Raw genomic sequence first — 21,697 nt, 5'->3', positions numbered from 1 at the left:
AGATATGTGCATAATTAATGAGGTGCAATATGTGGCGTCATAAGGTGTCCCATCATACCATACATGAAGGCTGTAGCACTTGTGGTTACTTAGTTATGGACAAATATGTATATTTGAGGTCAAAGGTCACCGAGGTCACGTGACATTTTGTCAAAAAATTGTATTGCTAAGTTATCCCTATATACCAAAATCAGACCTCTAGCTCTATTGGATCGCTCAAAATTAGATATGCGCATAATTAATGAGGTACAATATGTGGCATCATAAGGTGTCCCATCATACCATACATGAAGGCTGTAGCACTTGTTGTTACTGAGTTATGGACAAATATGTATATTTGAGGTCAAAGGTCACCGAGGTCACATGACAATTTGTCAAAAAAATTGTATTGCTAAGTTATCCCTATATACCAAAAATCAGACCTCTAGCTCTATTGGCTCGCTCAAAATTAGATATGCACATAATTAATGAGGTACAATATGTGGCGTCATAAGGTGTCCCATCATACCATACATGAAGGCTGTAGCACTTGTGGTTACTGAGTTATGGACAAATATGTATATTCGAGGTCAAAGGTCACCGAGGTCACGTGACATTTTGTCAAAAAAATTGTATTGCTAAGTTATCCCTATATACCAAAAATCAGACCTCTAGCTCTATTGGCTCGCTCAAAATTAGATATGCACATAATTAATGAGGTACAATATGTGGCATCATAAGGTGTCCCATCATACCATACATGAAGGCTGTAGCACTTGTGGTTACTGAGTTATGGACAAATATGTATATTTGAGGTCAAAGGTCACCAAGGTCACATGACATTTTGTCAAAAAAATTGTTTTGCTAAGTTATCCCTATATACCAAAAATCAGACCTCTAGCTCTATTGGCTCGCTCAAAATTAGATATGTGCATAATTAATGAGTACAATATGTAGCGTCACAAGCTGTCCCATCATACCATATATGAAGGGTGGTAGCACTTGTGGTTACTGAGTTATGGACAAATATGTATATTTGAGATCAAAGGTCATCAAGGTCACATGACATTTTGTCAAAATATCCGAGATATCTGCGTGAACGGATGGACTCACGGATGGACTCACAGACGGACATGACCCAATCTATAAGCTCACTGGACTTCATCCGTGGGGACTAAAAATTGTGTCACTGCATCCTTTTTGCAATGTGAATACGATGAGAAACTAAATTTTTATTTTTCGTGGCCTTATACATGGGAGTCTATGGAGATCTGCCTTATACATGGGAGTCTATGGACGTGTAAACTAAAAATATGCAAATTTCACCACGATTTGCCCAAATTTGGGAAAGGTCACTCCTATGCACTTCCATACCAAGTTTCAAATCAATCGGACTTGTGGTTTCAGAGCAGGAGATATTTTGACCAAAAATGGAGAAAATTACAAAAAAATTCATGAAAAATAGCAAGTCCAAGATACTGACCCAAGATGTGCACAATCATTTCATGTCAGCCCAAAGTACTTACATGCTAATTTTTCATGTAATCTGCTCAGTGGTTATTGAGTTTTTTCAATTTTGACTGTTTTTACATTTTTTCACTTAATTTGCATATTTTTGGCAATGATGCATATGACAACTTCATTTGAACAAAATCTCATCTACAGCCCATCATCCATGTACACACCAAATATCAAGATGAAATGTACAGCGGTTTTGGAGTTTTTGATGTTGACGGACAGACATACAGACATACAGACATACAGACACACAGACATACAGACATACAGACATACATACATACAGACATTTCCCTAGCCTATAAGTATAGCTTCCATTGCCATATATACATATGGCTATGGGAGCTAAAAACTAAGCAGTCCGAATTTGTGACAGTGATTTGAATAAAGTGCAAATTTATATTATTTTAACCTTATTAGTTGTTATTGCCGCAATTACGGGACGTCTGTGTATTTTATTCGGCGATTTTGACGTCACCAATTTGTGGCTATACCATTTGTAAAATGATGCCAAATGAAACATCAATCCTTTTTTTACCTTTTATGATCGGCTTTTATACAGAATTGTAAAACGTTACATGTGACATAGAAAGTGACATACTATGGTGAAAAGTCGACAAGACTGACGATACGAAAAAAGGGAAATTGAACACATCATTGGGGAAAAGTGTATTAAGCAAGAAGGCAAGTGGAACGAAAAATAGCAAATAAACCAAGGAAGAGAGCCTTTTTTCACAACAATGAAATCCATACATCATAACTAGGAGAATCAAACAAGGTGTGAATTTAAGAAAATGTTTCAAGAGTCTGTTTTCTAAAAACAACTGGTTATCCTATACAAGAAACATTGGCAATACACTCCGAAATCGCTGGAACTCAAAATCCCACCGAATGTCCAAAATAACATGAACAAAGAGAATTAGTATCAGGTGTTGTGTTAAGTCTCATAATACACAAAAGCGTCATTTTTCCAGATATACTTCCAGAGGTACTCGTCCATGAGAGGGAGGTTTAGTCTACGTCTTTTCTTTAAACACTAAACATTACAGATTCCATATTTTGACACTGTATAGTGTTAAACTCTCGTACAACGTACAAATAATATCGTATACAGATGAATCCAATGCTATTGAGGAGAAAAAATATCATTAAGACGGCTAACAATCGTTAATAGTCGTCATATATAGAGAAATGACTATTTTAAACACAAATGTAGCACATATCTGATTCTGGGCTTAATGATAGAGCTTGATGTCTATTTTTGTATACTGTGATAAGTATTGCTGGAATGATTTTGACAAAATGTCATAGTAGCTGCCAGTTCCTGCACTTCATTTATTATGCACATGTCTAATTCTTGGCACGAAAATAGAGCTAGAGGTCTGACTTTTGATATAGAGGGATGAATATGGGAACAATGGATTTTGACAACATTTCACCTGACGGCCAGTTTCAGTACCTAATAAGTAGGGAATTTCGAATTCTTGGATTTGATATAGAGCTAAAAATGTATCGGTAAATTTTGATACACAGGGATATGTTAGGGAGATCAGTTTTATGCCAAATGTCATGTGACAATAATGACTTTTGACCTCAGACACACTCACGCACATACATACATACATACATACATACATACATACATACATACATACTACATACATACATACATACATACATACATAAATACATACATACATACATACATACATACATACATACATACATACATACATACATACATACATACATACATACATACATACATACATACGCGTGTGCTTTTATAGAACTAAAAACAAATTATCCATGAACACACCTAGTCACGCATAAATTGTGCAAAACTATGTTTACCTGGTTACGCACAAAGAACCAGATGTGAACTGAGTGTGCTCACGTGGTTAACAACTGGTTCACTACCCTTCACAGAACAATCAGATATCTTTCAGATTATTATATTCAGCAGTTTTCATCAACTTTCGCACAGTACTGTCAGAGTTACATCATTAACTACACACCGTCATTTAGAATGCAAATGAGCTTTTTATTAAATTGACACCGCTCAATTCTTCATGGGACAATTCGATATATCTGGCAGCTCTACACTTGTAGCAAGTTTCGTCAAATTTAATGCTGTAATTTCGGATTAAAATCACTAGTTACAAAGTTCATTAAATATGCGAATGAACCCCTAATTAACTTTACACTGCTCAGTACTTCACGCAAAAATTAAATATTTTAGATCAAAACGTTTAGCAGGTTTCACCGAATGTGGTGCAATAATTTGAGAAATATGTCACTTATTACAAAGTTCATTATATATGCAAGTGAACCCTTTATTAATATCACACTACTAAATGCTTCACAACATAGTAAGATATCTGTCCGATCAGTATCTGCAGCAGATTTAATGAAAGTTTGTGCGGTTATTTCGAAGATATATGACAAATTATCAATCTTCATTAAGTATGCAAATGAGTTATGTATTAAGCTGACACTGCTCAGTGCTTCACGCGTCCATGATATATTTACCAGGTCAATATCTCTAGCAGTTTTCATCAAATTTAGTGCAATAATTTTTGAATGATAGCACTAACTACATAGTACATCATATATGCAAATGAATCAGCAACTAACTTTGAGGGGTTCTGTCTGTGTCCTCTCAGCTAGCGACTGATGCCGTATGTTGTGGGTTCGAATCCGATTGAATACTATCCGAATTTTCTACCCTGGGTAGGTAACACTGCTGGTGGACAGAATTGTCCCAAGGTTATCGTTTGCCCAATTAAAGCGATGAAATTCGTTTCTTTCGCTTCGATAAAGTGTGTATCTGCGATGTATGATAGTGAGCTTGCGTGCGTGAGTGCTTCACGAACTCTACAACGTGTTGAGCGGTCCCGGTCAGAAAAATGTAACAACTTAGCCGGCTATTGAACCACTCTTTTTTGGGAGTGGAGATTTAGCCGAGTGGTTCTGTCTGTGTCCTCTCAGCTAGGCGACTGATGCCGTATGTTGTGGGTTCGAACCCGATTGAATACTATCCGAATTTTCTACCCTGGGTAGGTAACACTGCTGGTGGACAGAATTGTCCCCACGGTTATCGTTCGCCCAGTTAAAGCGATGAAATTCGTTTCTTCGCTTCGATAAAGTGTGTATCTGCGATGTATGATAGTGAGCATGCGTGCGTGAGTGCTTCACGAACTCTACAACGTGTTGAGCGGTCTCAGTCAGAAAAATGTAACAACTTAGCCGGCTATTGAACCACTCTTTTTTGGGAGTGGAGATTTAGCCGAGTGGTTCTGTCTGTGTCCTCTCAGCTAGGCGACTGATGCCGTATGTTGTGGGTTCGAATCCGATTGAAAACTATCCGAATTTGCACTACTGAGCGCTTCACAACACAGTCAGATACCTCTCTGATCAGTACCTGCAGTAGATTTCATTACATACGGTGTAGTTAATTCTGAGTTATACGACTAATTACATATCTTCATTAAATATGCACATGAGCTATTTGTTAACTTGACACTGCTCAGTGCTTTACGCGACCATTAGATGTATATAAGATAAATATCTGTAGCAGGTATCATTAAAATTGTTTAGGAATTTCAGAGTGATATCACTCATTACAAAAGTCCATTAAATATGCAAATAAGCAGACAATTGACATGAGACTCACAGTATCATCAGAACTGTCTGAGATTTTCATCTGTTGAACGTTTCATGATTTTGTGTAGTATTTCTTGATATATTTCGACATCGTCATTACTGACTCCTTAGCAAAGCATTATATGAAAAAAATACCAGCCACACTAACAAAAATTTAATCAGTTCTAGCAATTAGCACACAGTACATGTCTATCAAATCTGACTTGAATTCGTTCAGCTGTTTCTCAGTTATAGTATAAAAAGAGAGACAGACACAAAAACACTTACACACACGGACAGACGGACGGGCAGACAAAGGTACGACATTAACTCACGTGGGTGAACGTGTGAGCTGAAAATTACACTCACTTCATACGAGTGCTTACAATAAAAGATATTGAAATAATACCTACATAACATACATACATACATACATACATACATACATACATACATACATACATACATACATACACACACACACACACACACACACACACACACACACATACATACATACATACATACATACATACATACATACATACATACATACATACATACATACTCGTACCCTCAACATTTATTTAAGCCCGATTTGATACTTTGTAATTCTCAAAAGATTTGAAAATGCAGAGTGCACCTACCGGACAGGTATGTGAGACACACTAACTTGCTATATGATTTTATTCAAATTCTGATAGAAGAAAGACGCCATCGATATGTTCGTTTGCGGCTAGCGTCGGTCCGTTTCAGCCACGGTAAGGTACAAGAATCATTGGTTTCGATTTGGCTCAGTCCTATTTTAGGAAACATGTACCCCACAGTAATGGCGAAGGGCCCTTCAGTCCCACAGTTTTTTTATATATGAATAAGTTATCTTATTATTCATTTTCTGATTCAATTGTATGACTATCCTCCGTTGCTTGATATCCAATAATATAGAAGACACAGTATAAATAATTAGAAATCACTTTGCTGATCTCGGTCACTTAAAAGCGTAAATAAATCGGTAAGAGGTTGATAGCATATTAGCCCCTTCTGTGCAACTGAAACTAAATTTGCAAACAATAATGGCGTTTGTCAATAACACTTAAGCTAATGGCAGTAACGATTGGTAGTTGTAAAATATCACGGAGAGTATAGTACAAAATGAAAAAGGTCTTACCTCCTCCAATGCTTCCTAGACAAGTGCGTTGAATGTTGTTAATTCCTGTAGTCTGAACATAGGAAAATGGTGGTGCCGAGATGCTACCAGGAAGTGAGAAATTATATCCTTGGCTGTTTATACTTTAGGTGGGCGCGTCTGCAGCTAAACGTAGTCAAGTGTTGCTAAGGAAGACAAATATGCAGTGATGGATAATGACTGCCGACGTGTTTCAACAAAGTTGTAAAATAAGGGTATGAAGTCATTTACAGTGAGTTTCGATTCGGTGACACAGCCCAGTGTAATAGGACGAACACATTGCCTGTACAAACAAACGACCACATGTAGCACAGGCGTCACAAAAGATTTCTAAGTAGTCGAGACTCATTGATTAATTTCAATACCAGCATTGAGGCAGCCCTGTCTTGACAAAGAAATCAAAAGGTTGATAACACTTGATCTACAATGTAATTGTTTTTACAATTTCTGATGAGATTTGATAACCTGTAGTGGTTTTCTCAGCTGAAACTAGGTGAAAAACATCTTCTTGTTTTGGGTTTCAACTGAAACTGTAAAAACAGCTACATTGTAGATAAAATGTAATCACGTGATCAGCTATCGGTCTAGAAATAACTGCCCCACCCTTGGTTACTGTAGTTTATAAATTAGTGATACTCAAGCTAATCGTTTAACTAATCATTTAGCTACTCTTTACAGTAAGCTCAGTAGGGCGACTATTCTTTGTCCTGGAATGGCCGTGATTACTCAGACACCTAATTTGAGTATTGGCGATGGTCTCTACATTTTACAATTTGACAGTCACAGTACAGTGTTTAGGTGGTAAAATGTTGACTACATTGAATGAGGTAGATATGGTTGTTTTCAAAACAGTGATTGTATGTACACACAAGGTCGAACTGAGATTTCTTTGAGTCAGCTATGTGCTTGCCCCGTATATCTCCTTTACTAGGGACACTAGTTTGACTGAGTACCATGATCACAAAATAATTTACGGTCTAACATTTGACCATTCATGGAAATGTGAATGCAGATCAAAGGATGAAATGTAGTAACAATGCCGTTACTGTATGCCCATATCTGTACTGTAGCTATGTTTTTTGGCATTCAAGTTATTGTCCACCTGTCTCTGTATATTTCATCAGGTCAAGCACTGTTTATCACATAATCTGTCTTGGTGTTTGTTTACATTGTCTCTTTCTTGTTAAAGCTTTCCTCAATGTAATGTATAGTTCAGTTCCGTAAATTCACTGTAGGTGCTGTGTAGGTACAGTGCAGGGACAAGTGAGTTCACAGAGTGACAGAGAGTGATAAATGACCACTAATATTCATATAATCAGCTTATCACATATAAATTACAGAGCTTGTCAATACCATGGTTTGCATGAATCCAACTTTGTTTAACTGTGAGGCAGAGTTATGACACAGCCATACATTAGTGAAAAAATATGTATTTCAGATCATTTTGTGCTCTAAATAATTACCTAATTCTGAAAACACCCATACTGCAAATACCAATGTGTTTGGAATCAACAGTTGCAGTGTTTTTTACTGACTTATTCCAGTTGTTTTTAGTAACCTTATCCAACCAGTGGCACAGTAAAACAACCATGTTAAACGATGGTCCATAGTCATGATTCTACAATCACTGTCCATCCAGGGCTAAATAATTTGTAAATTTGAATGTTTCTCAGTTGATACAATTTGTACGGTACTATAATAACAAACATAATAACAGCATGTCTATAGAAATTGTTCAAGTACACATGTGCACTATGTTCCTAACAAAAACAAAAACTTGCTAGGTTTTAAACATGTGTTCTGTGATTATGGTTTCACATTTGTTTTTCAGGCAGTCTGGTCAAAATCTTGTTGAACACAATAGCATTTCAATCTATTTGTTATCTCTGGTTGTCACATATTTATTTTTAGGGTCAATCCATCAAGGAGTTTTGTCCTTTGACCTGCATACTCCAATTACAGCCACGCATTGATTTGTAGAACATGAAGACACTAACATGGTGCAAGGCCGGGTGTTTACAATCCATACACCTGTAAAAGTGTCTGTAGTCTCCATTATCTGAGTGCAAAATTGACCTTTTACTCATTACATAGGGTCATAGTATTCAGACAAGGGTTGAATGTTATTTTGATGTTTTGGGATATTTATAGGTATATCACGTTTGAAAAAATAGTGGAAGATGACGACAGCTGGACATACTTTCGATGAAAATACTAACACCTATTTGCAGGGTTATACAAATGCCTTCTCAGATATCACTAGTTTCTTTTCAAACGTATTTCTGACTGTTTTCTCCAACAAGGGTTATGCATCTCTGTATCCAAGGCGTGTCACATTTTGTAAAATAATGATTTATTATCAAATAACAGGAGAAAGGACTTGAAGCATGATGAAAACATGTGACATTCGTCATAATAAAAGCTGAGGAGCAATATTGACCTATTGCCATCCTGAGCTGGTTTCTAAAGACATCCGTTTAGGAATATTTCAGTCTTTGACAGAACAGGAATGAAAATTCAAAATAATCAGTTAATGATACATCAAAGTATTAATTTTCAGGATTTACAGTTGCTACTCCCAATTGTGACAAACTGGTTAAACTGAACATGATGAACAAATTTTAATTTTTTTACAATTATTGATCTCTGATAATCTCACATTCTGTTCTGCATTGCAGTGTGTATGGAGGCATTTCTCAGCATTGTATCAGCCAGTAACAACAGAGGAATACAGATGGGCAAAGCCAGGGCCCTCAGACCGGAGAAGATTGGTTAGGACCTGGAACAAATGGAGACACTAAGTACGTAAGCAGCGTATGGAATACGACGAGAGACAGACAGAATTTTACATCAGAGAGTCTCACAGGTCAAGCTGGATGTGTAGATGATCATTATAGGGTTTGATATGAACTTTCTGATGAAAGTGCCCATTCTCATTCCAAATGTGTCAATGAGTTGTCATTCACACTTATCATACGTTCAATGAAATAATAACTGATAGAGGGCCTGATTAACCCCAATTTCAATAAAATGGACATAAGTTAACATAGGCATTTTTGTTCAAATATTTGTGTACTTCTGTCATCTTACATTATTCAATAGGAGAGCGTGTTCTGTGTTTATGTCTGTGAACTGCTAGGTGAAATAAATTCACTAGGTGTCTGGTCACATAAACTGATCTCAGAATTATGGCTTGCAACCTGTCATATGCGCAAAGTGTAATGCTAAATATTGTTGATGTATGCAGTTTAATGCCGGGATAATAACCCATTAGTCAATCTGATAACCTGATTTGCTGTACTATATTTCGTCGTACAGAGTTGGTCTGGTAGATATTTCCTTTGCAGTCAATTCTTGAAAGAACAAGTTTAGCTTGTTTTCTATGTCTGAATACACGGAGAACAATTATTGATTAGTCCAGTATTTAAACAAACATTTTGACAGCTGAGCATCAGTCTCAGTATAGAAACACGCTACTGTATTAAATAATGTTGCTTTTCATGTTTTAGAGATCACAGTCCTGAGACACAGCAGTGACAACACACTCTGACAGCAGTAATGAAAGTTCCAATGTTACACTGAACAACGCCAAGAAAACCAGCAAAGCAAGTACAAACTTCCTGAAAGGTAAGTCAAAACATAGTCATTTACTGTTTCTATTTCCATGTGTATGCATTGTATAGCCATTCACTGCTCTTATTTTTGTATGTGTGCTTTGTAGGCCTTGAACTGTTCAGAGTATGTTTAGAAGTAGCAAGGCAGCCTCTGTTGCATGCTGGTATAGCACAGAGGAAAGCTGAGGCCACTGTTTTATGTATGTGATTGGTAAATTGTATTCATACTGTCTGTTTGATTGACAGGTATGGAGGAGAGAGCTGTCAGGATAGGGTAGAGGAAAGCTGAGGCTGATGAAAAGACAAGAAATAATAGGAAAAGAGAATGGTTAGTGTAAGAAAGAGGAGAGTAACAGAGAAAAAGGCAAGAGAGAGTGACGAACTCAAGGATGGAAGGACGGGCTCAGTAGATGAGGGAGATTGGACGATGGAAAAGAAGGCATGGACGACGAATAGACCCATTGCCTTCTGCAAGCTTCACTGTAAAGAAAACATTGGTCTTGCCAGCATTTTTTCAAATGTTTTGGTATATTGAGTTTCTACTTGACTATATGAGTATTAAATAAGCACTGATATCATACATGTATGTGTATTCTATTTTAGATGTCCGTTAGATCAAAATGCAACAAGTCTTTACAAGATTTAGATCATCCTGCAAAACGCCTAAGATTCCTCAATGAAAAGTAAAATTATAGGGCATGCGTGAACTTTATACAACAAATGACTTACATTTTGAATAGATGCATGCGTTAAGCTAGTTTCACAAACAAACAGAACTTTTTGCCATGAAAATATTTACATCTTTTGTAAAAGGTATTTATGAAATCACTATCTCAAACTCTTAATGTGGTGAATAGTCAACTTTTTACCCACAGTACATTTCAACGTCATGGGTTTTTGAAAGTAAATTTGTGTTGTCCTCATTAAGAAAATTGCATCTCAAGAGCACACTCTACTAAGGGATTTTGAAGGATAAGGTTTAATTTCTTCTAATACACAGGCACAAATCAAAGAGAGAGAAGAGAAACAGAGATTGGAAGAAGAAGCTGAGAAGAAACCTAAGATTAAAAGGTTTAGTGAAGAGAGGAGACTGGCAAAACTGGTAGGTTAAGTAATGTCTTGTAATTTCTTGAAATTTTTGAAACGAGGTTATCCATTAGAAGTCATAAGGTTCACTAAACTATGAAAATAGACTCTTGTCAGAAGTCTAGTGATTTATGAAATTAAGCCCGAAGAATGGTCTATCCAACCAACAAGGTTTATTCAGGGATGGAAAAAACCCTGATGACAAGTTGAAGAATGTTTCAAATCAGGCGGGATGATTATTCTTCTCAACCATCCATCCCACCAATCAATTAATTAATCAATCAATCTCTCATAATTCCTGGTACCTTAAATACGATTTGCCACCAAAGTGGATCATAAAAGTCTTATGTAGTCGAGTATATTTTTCAATATGGCAAAAATACACAAGAATACTGAAGCCAAAGTAAAGTTTTAGGTGATACAGGAATTTAGACAAGACAATGTTGAATAGATGCATGAGTTCAGCTAGATTCATAACCAAACTATTTTTACCATGAAAGCAATAACATTAGCATTAAACGTTTAAATCACTATCTCAAACTATTGTAGTAGCGAGACGTTGACTTTTACCGACAATGCATTTCAATATCATAAAGTTTACTCCCATCGGACAAGACAAACACTCTTGAGCTAGCGAGAATTACAGTGCACGAAATTGCACAGACATGCTATGTTCAATGCCACTGTTGATCAATGAGATAACATTTCATCAAAGCCGGAAATATTTTCGTTTTTTGTTTGTATGTTTGTTTGTTTGTTTTGTTTTTTTTGTTTTTGCAGAAAGAAGAAGAGAAGCAGGAGAGACTGGATCAGATAAAGAGACAGAATAGCAAGGCAGATGAACACTACAGACAAACACTGCTAAGAAACAAAGGACTGGCACCATGGTTGAGACTTGTACAGATATCCAGACACAACATGCAGATTGCTATAGATCATCATAACATGGTATTGATACAGAAATGTTTTACTCCATGGAAAAAGATAACACAGGACACTGTACAAGAGAAACAACGCTTGGCAGATGAGATGTACAACTATATCCTTGTCAGGAGAACATTTATGCTATGGAGACGGGTCAGTCATTTCTCATCATGGTTGAAATTTATTTCTGATTTTTTTAATGAACCAAAACCATTGTTATAGACACCTATTATCCTAGAAATAGGAAACAGATATTTGTTTGGGGCATAAATCATAGAAGCCCTGAATGTGAAAAGGTGTTACTTTTGACAGACATTGTATAAGAAAACGAATGTACAGAAACTAAAACATAATCTAACAAAGGATATTTTTATTTTTATTTTACAGTATGGTCATTTACAGTCCATACAGCTGCAGAAAGCAAGGAGACATTACTCCTACACAACCAAGGTGAAATATTTCAAACTTTGGCAAGACTACACCACTGAGGAAAGACTGTCTATGATGAGAAAGGAAGAACTGGCTGCTGAACACAATCAGTAGTGAGTAACAAAATCCATTTTGTCTGCAATTTAGTTTAATAGTGGTGGAGTGAGGCAGGATACAGTAGTATCAGTTCTGTAGTCTGTTGGCCTGCCTTATTAGTCCCCGCGGACGAAGTCCGGCGGGGACTAATAGATTGGGTCCCGTCCGTGCGTCCGTCCGTCCGTCCGTCCGTCCGTCCGTCATCAACAGTTTCTCAGACACTGCAGAACCAATTTTGTTCAAACTTGGCACAAAGGCATAGCACTATGACCTACAGATGCACGTTGATTTATTTTGTGATACGATCCAATATGGGCGCGAGGCGGCCATTTTGTTGCGATTTTTCATGTCTTTGGACCATAACTCAGACATCCTTGAGCAGATTCTGTTCAAACTTGGCACAAAGGCATAACACTATGGCTTTCATATCCATGTCAAATTATTTTGCAATACGATCCAATATGGGCGTGAGGCGGCCATTTTGTTGCGATTTTTCATGTCTTTGGACCATAACTCAGACATCCTTGAGCAGATTCTGTTCAAACTTGGCACAAAGGCATAACACTATGGCCTACAAATGCATGTCAAATTATATTGCGATACGATCCAATATGGGCGCGAGGCGGCCATTTTGTTGCGATTTTTCATGTCTTTGGACCATAACTCAGACATCCTTGAGCAGATTCTGTTCAAATTTGGCACAAAGGCACAACACTATGGCCTACAAATGCATGTCAAATTATATTGCGATACGATCCAATATGGGCGCGAGGCGGCCATTTTGTTGCGATTTTTCATGTCTTTGAACCATAACTCAAACATCCTTGAACCGATTCTGTTCAAATTTGGCAGAAAAGCAAAACATTATGCCCTTCATATGAACACCAATTTATTTTGTGATATGATCCAATATGGCCGACAGGCGGCCATTTTTTTGCGATTTTTTTCATGACTTTGAACCATAACTCAAACATCCTTGAACCGATTTTGTTCAAACTTGGCACAAAGGCAAAACAATATGGCATACATATGCATGTATCAATTAACCTTGCGAAAGGATCCAATATGGCTGCAGAACTGCCATTTTGTTGGAATTTTGCATGTCTTTGAAGCGTAATTCAAAGGTCATTACTCCCATTTTGTCCAAACTTGGTACAAAGATCAAGCACTATGGCACACATATACATGTCAATTTACTTTGTGACATGTTCCAATATGGCTGCCAGATTGTCATTTTTTTCCAATATCGCTGCCAGATGGTCATTTTTGGGTTTTTTCATGTCTTTGAGGCTTAATCATATGCAAATATTCCTTAACCAATGTTGTTGAGACTTGGTACAAAGATAAAGTACTATGGCATACATATGCATGTCTACTAATTTTGTGCTATGATCCATATGGTCAATAGACAGCCATTTGATTTCAATTTTGGTGTGATTTTTTATGTCTTTGAAACATAAACATAGGTCACTGTCCCTCGTTGGACTGATTTTGTTCAAACGTGATATGCTATGGCTGCATTCTTGTGCACATTAATTTGTTTCATTATATGATCCGAATGGCTGATTACAACAACATACCCGATCCCATACCATTTCGAAAATTCCACCAAACCATGTGTATAGTATGTGCCGTCATGACACTAGAGGCAGTGAGGGCATCGTTATGTGTGATGTAATCAAAAAGTTCCTTCAGTGGTCATTACCGGCAGAGATGAGTCATTTATTGAACGTTCCTCAGATTACTTTATTATGCAAGTCACAGGCCTGATGCACCCGTTGCATCAATGTCATGTCAGCTACCTAGACCACAGCTACCTAGACACCAAAGATTATAACAAAATGGACAAGCGGGGACTGTGTCATCAACGATGACTTGTTACCTCTTAGAACTACATTGTCTGTTTACTCACAGTCAACACTCTGTAGATCTTCAAAATCTTTGGCCTCATTAGACCTATCATGTGATGACTTCAATGACTTGCTTTGGTAGATTTTTCCCAGTGATAATTAGAAAACGATATACTACTTTGGTCATTGAGGACCTGATATTTTCACCATTTTATTTTATCAATCATTTTGCACCATAATATTTAAAGTTAATTGATTGTCTTGTGTTTTAAGTAACAGTTACTGAAATTTCAACTGATTCTTTGATTTAGAATAATGAGAATAGTTTTGTATCGAGGAAACAGCACATACAGTCATAACACACACCAAGCTTTCAATGTTATCACCTCTGACTTTTTCATCACGCTGTGTGTTTATCCTGCACAGTCGAATCGCGAATACTGCTTTCAGTTCGTGGAGGAGATACCCGCAGGTTGTGAAAGAAGAAGAAAGACGTCGGAAGAGGATGGAAGAAATGAGAAAGAAAGTTCAGTCTATACTTCCAGACTCCAGACTTTGGTGTATCATAGTATTCAATGATTTGTTCAAGACCTTTTATACCTGAAGAGGGCGCTCTGCCTATTCCAGTGAGGTCAACTGCTGGACCTTGGGTGTTACAGGTCATGACCTTCGATTAAATTTATGACAGAGCAGTAAATAGTAACAGTGCATGATGATACGAATGCAAAATGAGTTGTTGTCAATGTTCAACATTGTCCTCTAAAAGAGCTCCATTCAACAAATGTAACTTTTCTGCAAGGTTTTTCCTGTATTCAGAAGTTTTGGTAGGCAAACATTTCCACAAACAAGAACTGTACCTGGATAGTTAATGATTGATAGGTCTCGCTCCTTCAACTCTAAGCACCCGAAGTGAATTGTTTCAGGTTTTTTTCCTCTAATTTATCGTAGTATACCAGTATGTCCAATTTTCATCAACAGTGTACGGAACAGTGTCTTCACTTTATATTTCCTGGATGATTTTCATTTACTTGTACACTCACTTATTTCATCATTTCTGTACATCAGTCAATGGTAACTAAGTTTTGAAGATAGTTTTCGCATTATAAAAAATGTTTTCCCCCATGGTGAGAAGCAGGTGAGCTCAAGATCTATGTCAAAAATGAAAACATTCCAAGATATTCTGTCCAAAGATATCTACAATATTTGCAGCTTATTTATCCGCCAAAACACATAGAATAGAAGCTTGAGAGAGTTGGTAAAATCTGCTGATAGAAGATAAAGACTTTTCGATTTCAGTCAGAAATTTAGGGTTTTTAGAAAGAAATATATAAAATATTTATTTTGAAAGACACCAACAGTCAGAGTTATCGTTGTTCAGCTGTTACTAGTACTTTTTTTTGTTTTACTGCTCTATATTATTTATTTTGTGTGACATATATATTTTGTCATGGGGCTGAAATATGCTGAAATATAAAATCCAAGTATAAAATACAACTATGAAATACTATATACATTAATTTGAGATAAATGAATATTTATATTTTACAAAATGCATGTTTGTTGTTTTCTTGCATTTCTTCCTCTGAAAGAATGAAGACAGTAACAGATGTAGCAATGCATGAACTTTATTTTTAATTTTTAACCTTTGTGTTAAATATTATAACTTATTACAAAAATACAAACAACTGACTATGAACCGTGACTATTGATTTACATGAAGTGATCTAATTACTATTTGTTTGAGTATTTCTATTGTCCAGCTGCTTTATGTACAATTTTCAAAGTAAATTTAGTATTATTGAACATCTCTTGTGGTAAAGATTTATTCGGATTTTGGAAAAAAAACTCACAGCATGACATAGCTCTCTTTGTTTTGTTTTTGATTTGCATTGAACATGTATTTCAGTGTTTATGGAAGAAAGATGTGTCAATGAGATCATGGACTGTGCATTGAATTGAAACTTGAGACAAATGAAAGTTTGAAAATGGCGTCTTCTCAGTGGTAAAACCTATTACAAACGGTCAAATACAAGATTTCTTTAAATGTCTTCTTTAACATCCAACCAAAACTGTACAGTGTTCAATAATTAATCATTATACACAAGATGACTTGCCTCAAAAATTTCACAGATGATTAAATGCTCTATTCTAAAATACACTTATTGACAAATTAATAATGAAAATATCAGACCAGTATATTGATTTCAACAAACACATTAGGGGACGTTTCCTTCTAAAAACCAATGCATATTCAATTCACATTCACTCTTTGGAATAGGGGTTTTAAGGGGTATGGAGTTCCTAAATAAAGTTATTTGCCATCTCGTAAGCTGTTTGCAATATGTGATTAGAGATGGCGATTAAGCGACTGTAAAGGGAAGAGATCTCTTTGCTTATAGATTTCACTCATACAGATAATCGTTTGCCTTGAACTTCTTTGAACATTGTACCCTAATTTTCACAGAATAGGACCTATAAATATACTACAAGCCATATGTTAGTTCAAATTAATAAAAGTAGGAACAAATTCCGATGTCCTGAAATGATAATACTGTTGTCAAGGTTTACACGAGACTGAGTTTGTGCCGCTTCACTGTACAATACCTTGGCATAAAGTAGTACCGGCCAAGCTATTGGTATCTGAAGTTGTTGACTAAGCGTTATGTAATGTCTGATTATATCTGATATAACTACTTTAGATTGCATATTATCAGTGCAGAAAGAGCCCCAAAAAGTGCACTGTTTTTTAGATGCAAGCATCCCGTCATGATGAAATGTGAGAAGTATTTACAAGAAATATATATAGAATATTTTTTAAAAACATTTAGAGAAAACTGTCCAAACTATCAACAGCATATGCAGATTCATCTTTGGTGAAGAAAGATTTACAACAACGATTAAATATGCAAAAGAAACGTGTAGTGTTTTCTGTTTTCATATTGAATGGCACTCTGAAGGAATTTAATATCATTAATACAGATATCAGTACCGATCATATCAATAAAAGTCCTACCAATAGATTCAGAATATACTTTTTTTTCTATATCTCTATATAAGTATACAAGAGGGATTTGCTCCACAATAAATATTTTACAAATTCATCCCAATGTCTGTTGAAACTGACCACTTAAAATGAAACTTTATAAAATTTTAAAGCACTTTTGATTCAAAATACAAGATTGAAATCAAACTCAATAAAGCATAGAGTCGCATTTGAAGTAGATTTGGTTATGTAATAGTAATGTGTCATAATTTTATACATGGGAAAAACGTTACACAATGTTGAAAAGTAGTATCGTTCATAAATTGATCAGTTACATAAAAGAAAAGCATCTAAATGTTCTCATTACATCATAAAAAGTAATTGTTCACAAGAAATTGAAATAACTTGAGTGAAGATCTCGATAGTTTTCGAACTTGCGGGATGTTGGATATCGAAGACAAATTGTGTAATTTTTTTATTATATTTTGTCCTATATCGTAGTAGGACTAAGGTTAATTTATAACAAATTTTAGGCTTATCGAACATAACAAATTAAATGTCTCTTCATGGTGTTGCCTTATAAATGTTTTCTACATGATCAAAATGTATCGCTTTCACGATAGCGTACGCACAGATTAAAGTTTGCAACTCCATCATCACTACATTCGCGGAAATATGTTAACTGTTCATTCATTCAACAAGCTTGCGCTGGAGCTTCAACATGTGGAACTGCCAAGCTGTCGCTGTCTTGGAGAAACTTGTTATGGCGCCCTCTTCCAAACGAATGTAAATGTGAAACGACTTACGCCTTATGAGGGCGATAGCACTGAGTCACATGTTTCATAATATTGAGTTCATGACCGACAGATCGTGTCTGCTGTCCTTCGTTTACTTTCCGTAAACCATGGAGGTAAACGTTTATATTTGGAGTATACAATCCAGTGATCGAAATAATCGGTGGCAATGTTGGCATTTGCCACCAAAAACTGTCAATCTGCCACCAAAATTTTTTTCTGGTGGTATTTTTCTGCCACTAAATTTTGGGTCATCATGTCATCGATCCTACGGCTTGAATGAAGGAACATTGAAGGAACACGCGTTGTCTGACTGCGGAAAAACTCATTAGCCAAAAAAACCCAAACTAATAGCGTTGATCGCGATTTCGGGTTTGTTACTAAATATAGCTGCACACGCGCGACTTTCGGACAAATATGCTGAAATTCGGACAAATTTTGTCGTTGTATGCGCGGCTGTTGTTGCAGCTTGTAGTCTCAGTCATCAATTCATACGAATAAGTGTGACGCTAAATAGCCTTTCTAACACTTGCAGGTTTTATTTTCGTCGTTTATGCGGAAAATGCGGACAAATGTTTATTTATGCATATTAATGAGAGAGAACAGTGACGTCATTTGCGATCAGCGCTATTGCGACATTTCGGCATGAATGAAAACACAGCGTGAATCCAAACTTGTGATTGGCTAATCTCCATATCGATGACAGCAGCTTTTGTACACTTGACATGTTGTTGCACTCTGTGATAGCCGCATATGCAGTCATACGACACAAGATAAAAGCATGTTGTGACATTTTGAAAACAAAGCCAAACTGCAGCCTGCATGAATTTAATAACAATAAAGACTTGCAATTCATTAGCCAGTACAGGGCTCAAAAATTCCTATCGCCCGACGCCCGTGGCTGGTGAATTTTGCGTTCGGGCGCGGCAAGTACAATCAATATCAATATGCTTCCCGGCCGTCCGACGGGCAAGTGCACCAGCGGTTGAATTAACTAAGCTCTGGACAATTCAAGCTTGAAGTTGAAAACGTATTTCATTAGGTCTGTACACACCTACAATCATTGTAAGTCCTTCAACTCTCAGAAGTTTTTTCTGAAAACCCTTGAAAATCAGCCCGACATCGCAAAATAATCGTTCTCACTGTTGTAAAACACAAAATGTCGTAAAAATAGAGTTTTGCGACATGTTCTCTCCGACGACACGGAGTGAACTCACTGTTTTGTATGTGTGCCGTAAAGTGGTATGCTCAGTGGTTGCCATTCTCTTTGTGCAGGTGTATGAGTCGTATGACAGTCGATCGGCTTCACGCGATAGTGTACTTGCACCATGTGCTTGGTAAATGGTTGTAAACTTATTCGAAGCCATGGATCTCGGCAATGCTTACTGTTCAACGTAAATCAACCCACAGTTGAAAAAGTGCAAGTTTACATCATAGTCGAAACGGGCTCAGTCGACCAAGGAGGCCACATAAGCTTATTGCAGCTACGTATTGCGTGAGATGCAGACAGTTTCAAATTACGTGACCTTGGCTGTTAGGGATCGGCTCTCACTTACAGAAAACAAATCTGCACTGGAGAGAATAACGAAAACGAAACTTGAATCTGTTCTCTTGACGAATACATTCATCAAAATAAAACTTTGAAAGACGGCTGTGCTCAGTTAGTAAACATGTAAACAGGTAAAAGGGTTGCAGATGTACATATGCACACTAGCAAAGCAGTTGTTTGTGATCTCAGCTTGATAATAAAGAGCAGCAGCCAGCCATGCACATTGTAAATCACACAATCTTATTACTCTTATGCAAAGATTTTAATTTGGATTAGGTTGTGGAAAAATTCCAAATTCAAAGATGTTTTCTAGATGGCCAAATCTACAGAAAAAACTAAAGTATTCTCACATTTCTTCTGCGACATTTCAGATTTGGTAATAGTCCTTCATTTTAACAAGAATGTAGTTCATGTTTGAATCTGTTTTTTTCCCTGTTTGAATTCACTTCATATGGCCAAACTCTTGCTCTCTGTTACAAACAACTAGTACAGTTATTATAACTTTAGGGCAAGTAATTTTTCCTCTCGGGCAAGTAAAAATGAAATTCACGTGTCCCACGGTTAGTAAGTTTGAAAAAAAACTTTTCGAGGCCTGCAGTTTGAGTTGATTTTTTGTGACGTGTACTCACCATATTTTCAAGAATTTATAAATTAGAATGTGTATGTGGCAATGAAAAAATGTTGTACTATACCAATCACATGATGTGTTAAACTGCCACCAGATTTTTCATAATTGCCACCTGATTTTATATCCGGTGGCAAACTTTTGCCACGAGAAATAAAAAGTATTTCTATCCCTGCCATCTACATCGAATTGGACTATCTAGCACATATTATGCAGGAGTTATCACAGGATATACAGGTAATGTTTTACAAGTACATTTCACTGACAAATGAACCGTACCGGTCGTTTGTCTCTGGTGTAATTGAGATCTGATGGTTTGTCAGGACAGTCCAATACACAATCTCATCAAAATATTCCATTGTTGTGAGTTTGAAAAATCATTAAATCGCCGGTTTTGCTTTGGATGTAACCCGTCAATCCGTACAAAGTACGGAAATCAGTTTTTAATCCGAAAACCATTTTGAGAATTTCAATGATTGAATTTTAAACATTGCATTTTCAAGAATCAATTGATTGTTTTCATTCATTCATTATGATTCATCAAAAGTTACTCATATTTTGTTCACAAAAAATTCTCATCATGGATTCTGGTCACTATAGACAAGTCTAGCGACTCATACACAATAAAATTTTAGCCCACACTTGATGTCTAAATTTTGTAATTCTTCCAAAAATTGAGAAATTCTTATCATGACCAACTTTACTTGGCATTCCAGTGACGTCACCAATTCAAACTGCTCATTGCAATCAATGCATTTATGAAAATGTCAGAAATTTTTCACCCAAATTTTTAAAACTTGGTTTCCAGTTACCATAAACGTGTCCATCAAGTTGTGAACAAGAAATTTTTAGCCCACACTTGATGTCTAAAATTTCTATATTTTGAGAAAATGGAGAAAACCTAGTGACCTACTTTACTTGAAGTCAACAAACAATCGATGACGTCACCGATGCAGACCGTCCATTGCTTTCAATGCATTTTCAAAAAATTCCTGAATTTTTCACCAAAATTTTCACAATTCTGATCCAGATGCACATGAAGTTCTGTGTCGAGTTGAGGACAAGAGATTTTTAGTCCAAACTTGGGGTGTAGGATGTGAAAAATGTGTTAAAAATGGTGATATTTTGATTAGATTGTAATGCATATCTATGTTGATACAGAGTATACACTGATTTGGTGGACGGACCCATACCTCGTTGTGAAAGCAATTGTTGTTGTGATGTCATCATTGACTGCAATGAACTCTGGGTAATACCATTTACCTTCAAATAATACACAATCCAATTGTCCATCAGATCTCAGTTTTACAATGCCATTACTCTCCCATGTACCAATATAAATATTGCCGTGTGAATCGACATCCAAGCCTTGTGGAGACTTTAACCTATCATTGCGATATGAATTCAGAAAATTCAAAT

At 36.4% G+C, this 21,697-nt stretch overlaps 1 protein-coding gene across 1 annotated transcript in view; it reads left to right on the top strand.

Moving 5' to 3' along the window:
• Positions 1-9,837: 9,837 nt before the first annotated feature.
• LOC139125644 (coiled-coil domain-containing protein 191-like) overlaps positions 9,838-21,697 on the top strand; it is a 218,719-nt gene continuing 206,859 nt past the window's right edge. The window contains exon 1 of the mRNA XM_070691743.1: positions 9,838-9,955. The gene's annotated coding sequence lies outside the window, so the exon portion shown is untranslated. The remainder of the gene's footprint in view (positions 9,956-21,697) is intronic.

Source organism: Ptychodera flava (assembly GCF_041260155.1).
Source record: "Ptychodera flava strain L36383 chromosome 3 unlocalized genomic scaffold, AS_Pfla_20210202 Scaffold_25__1_contigs__length_14229661_pilon, whole genome shotgun sequence".
NCBI lineage: Eukaryota > Metazoa > Hemichordata > Enteropneusta > Ptychoderidae > Ptychodera > Ptychodera flava.
The sequence above is the reverse complement of the archived record's forward strand: the minus strand, read 5'-3'. Positions and strand labels throughout refer to the sequence as shown.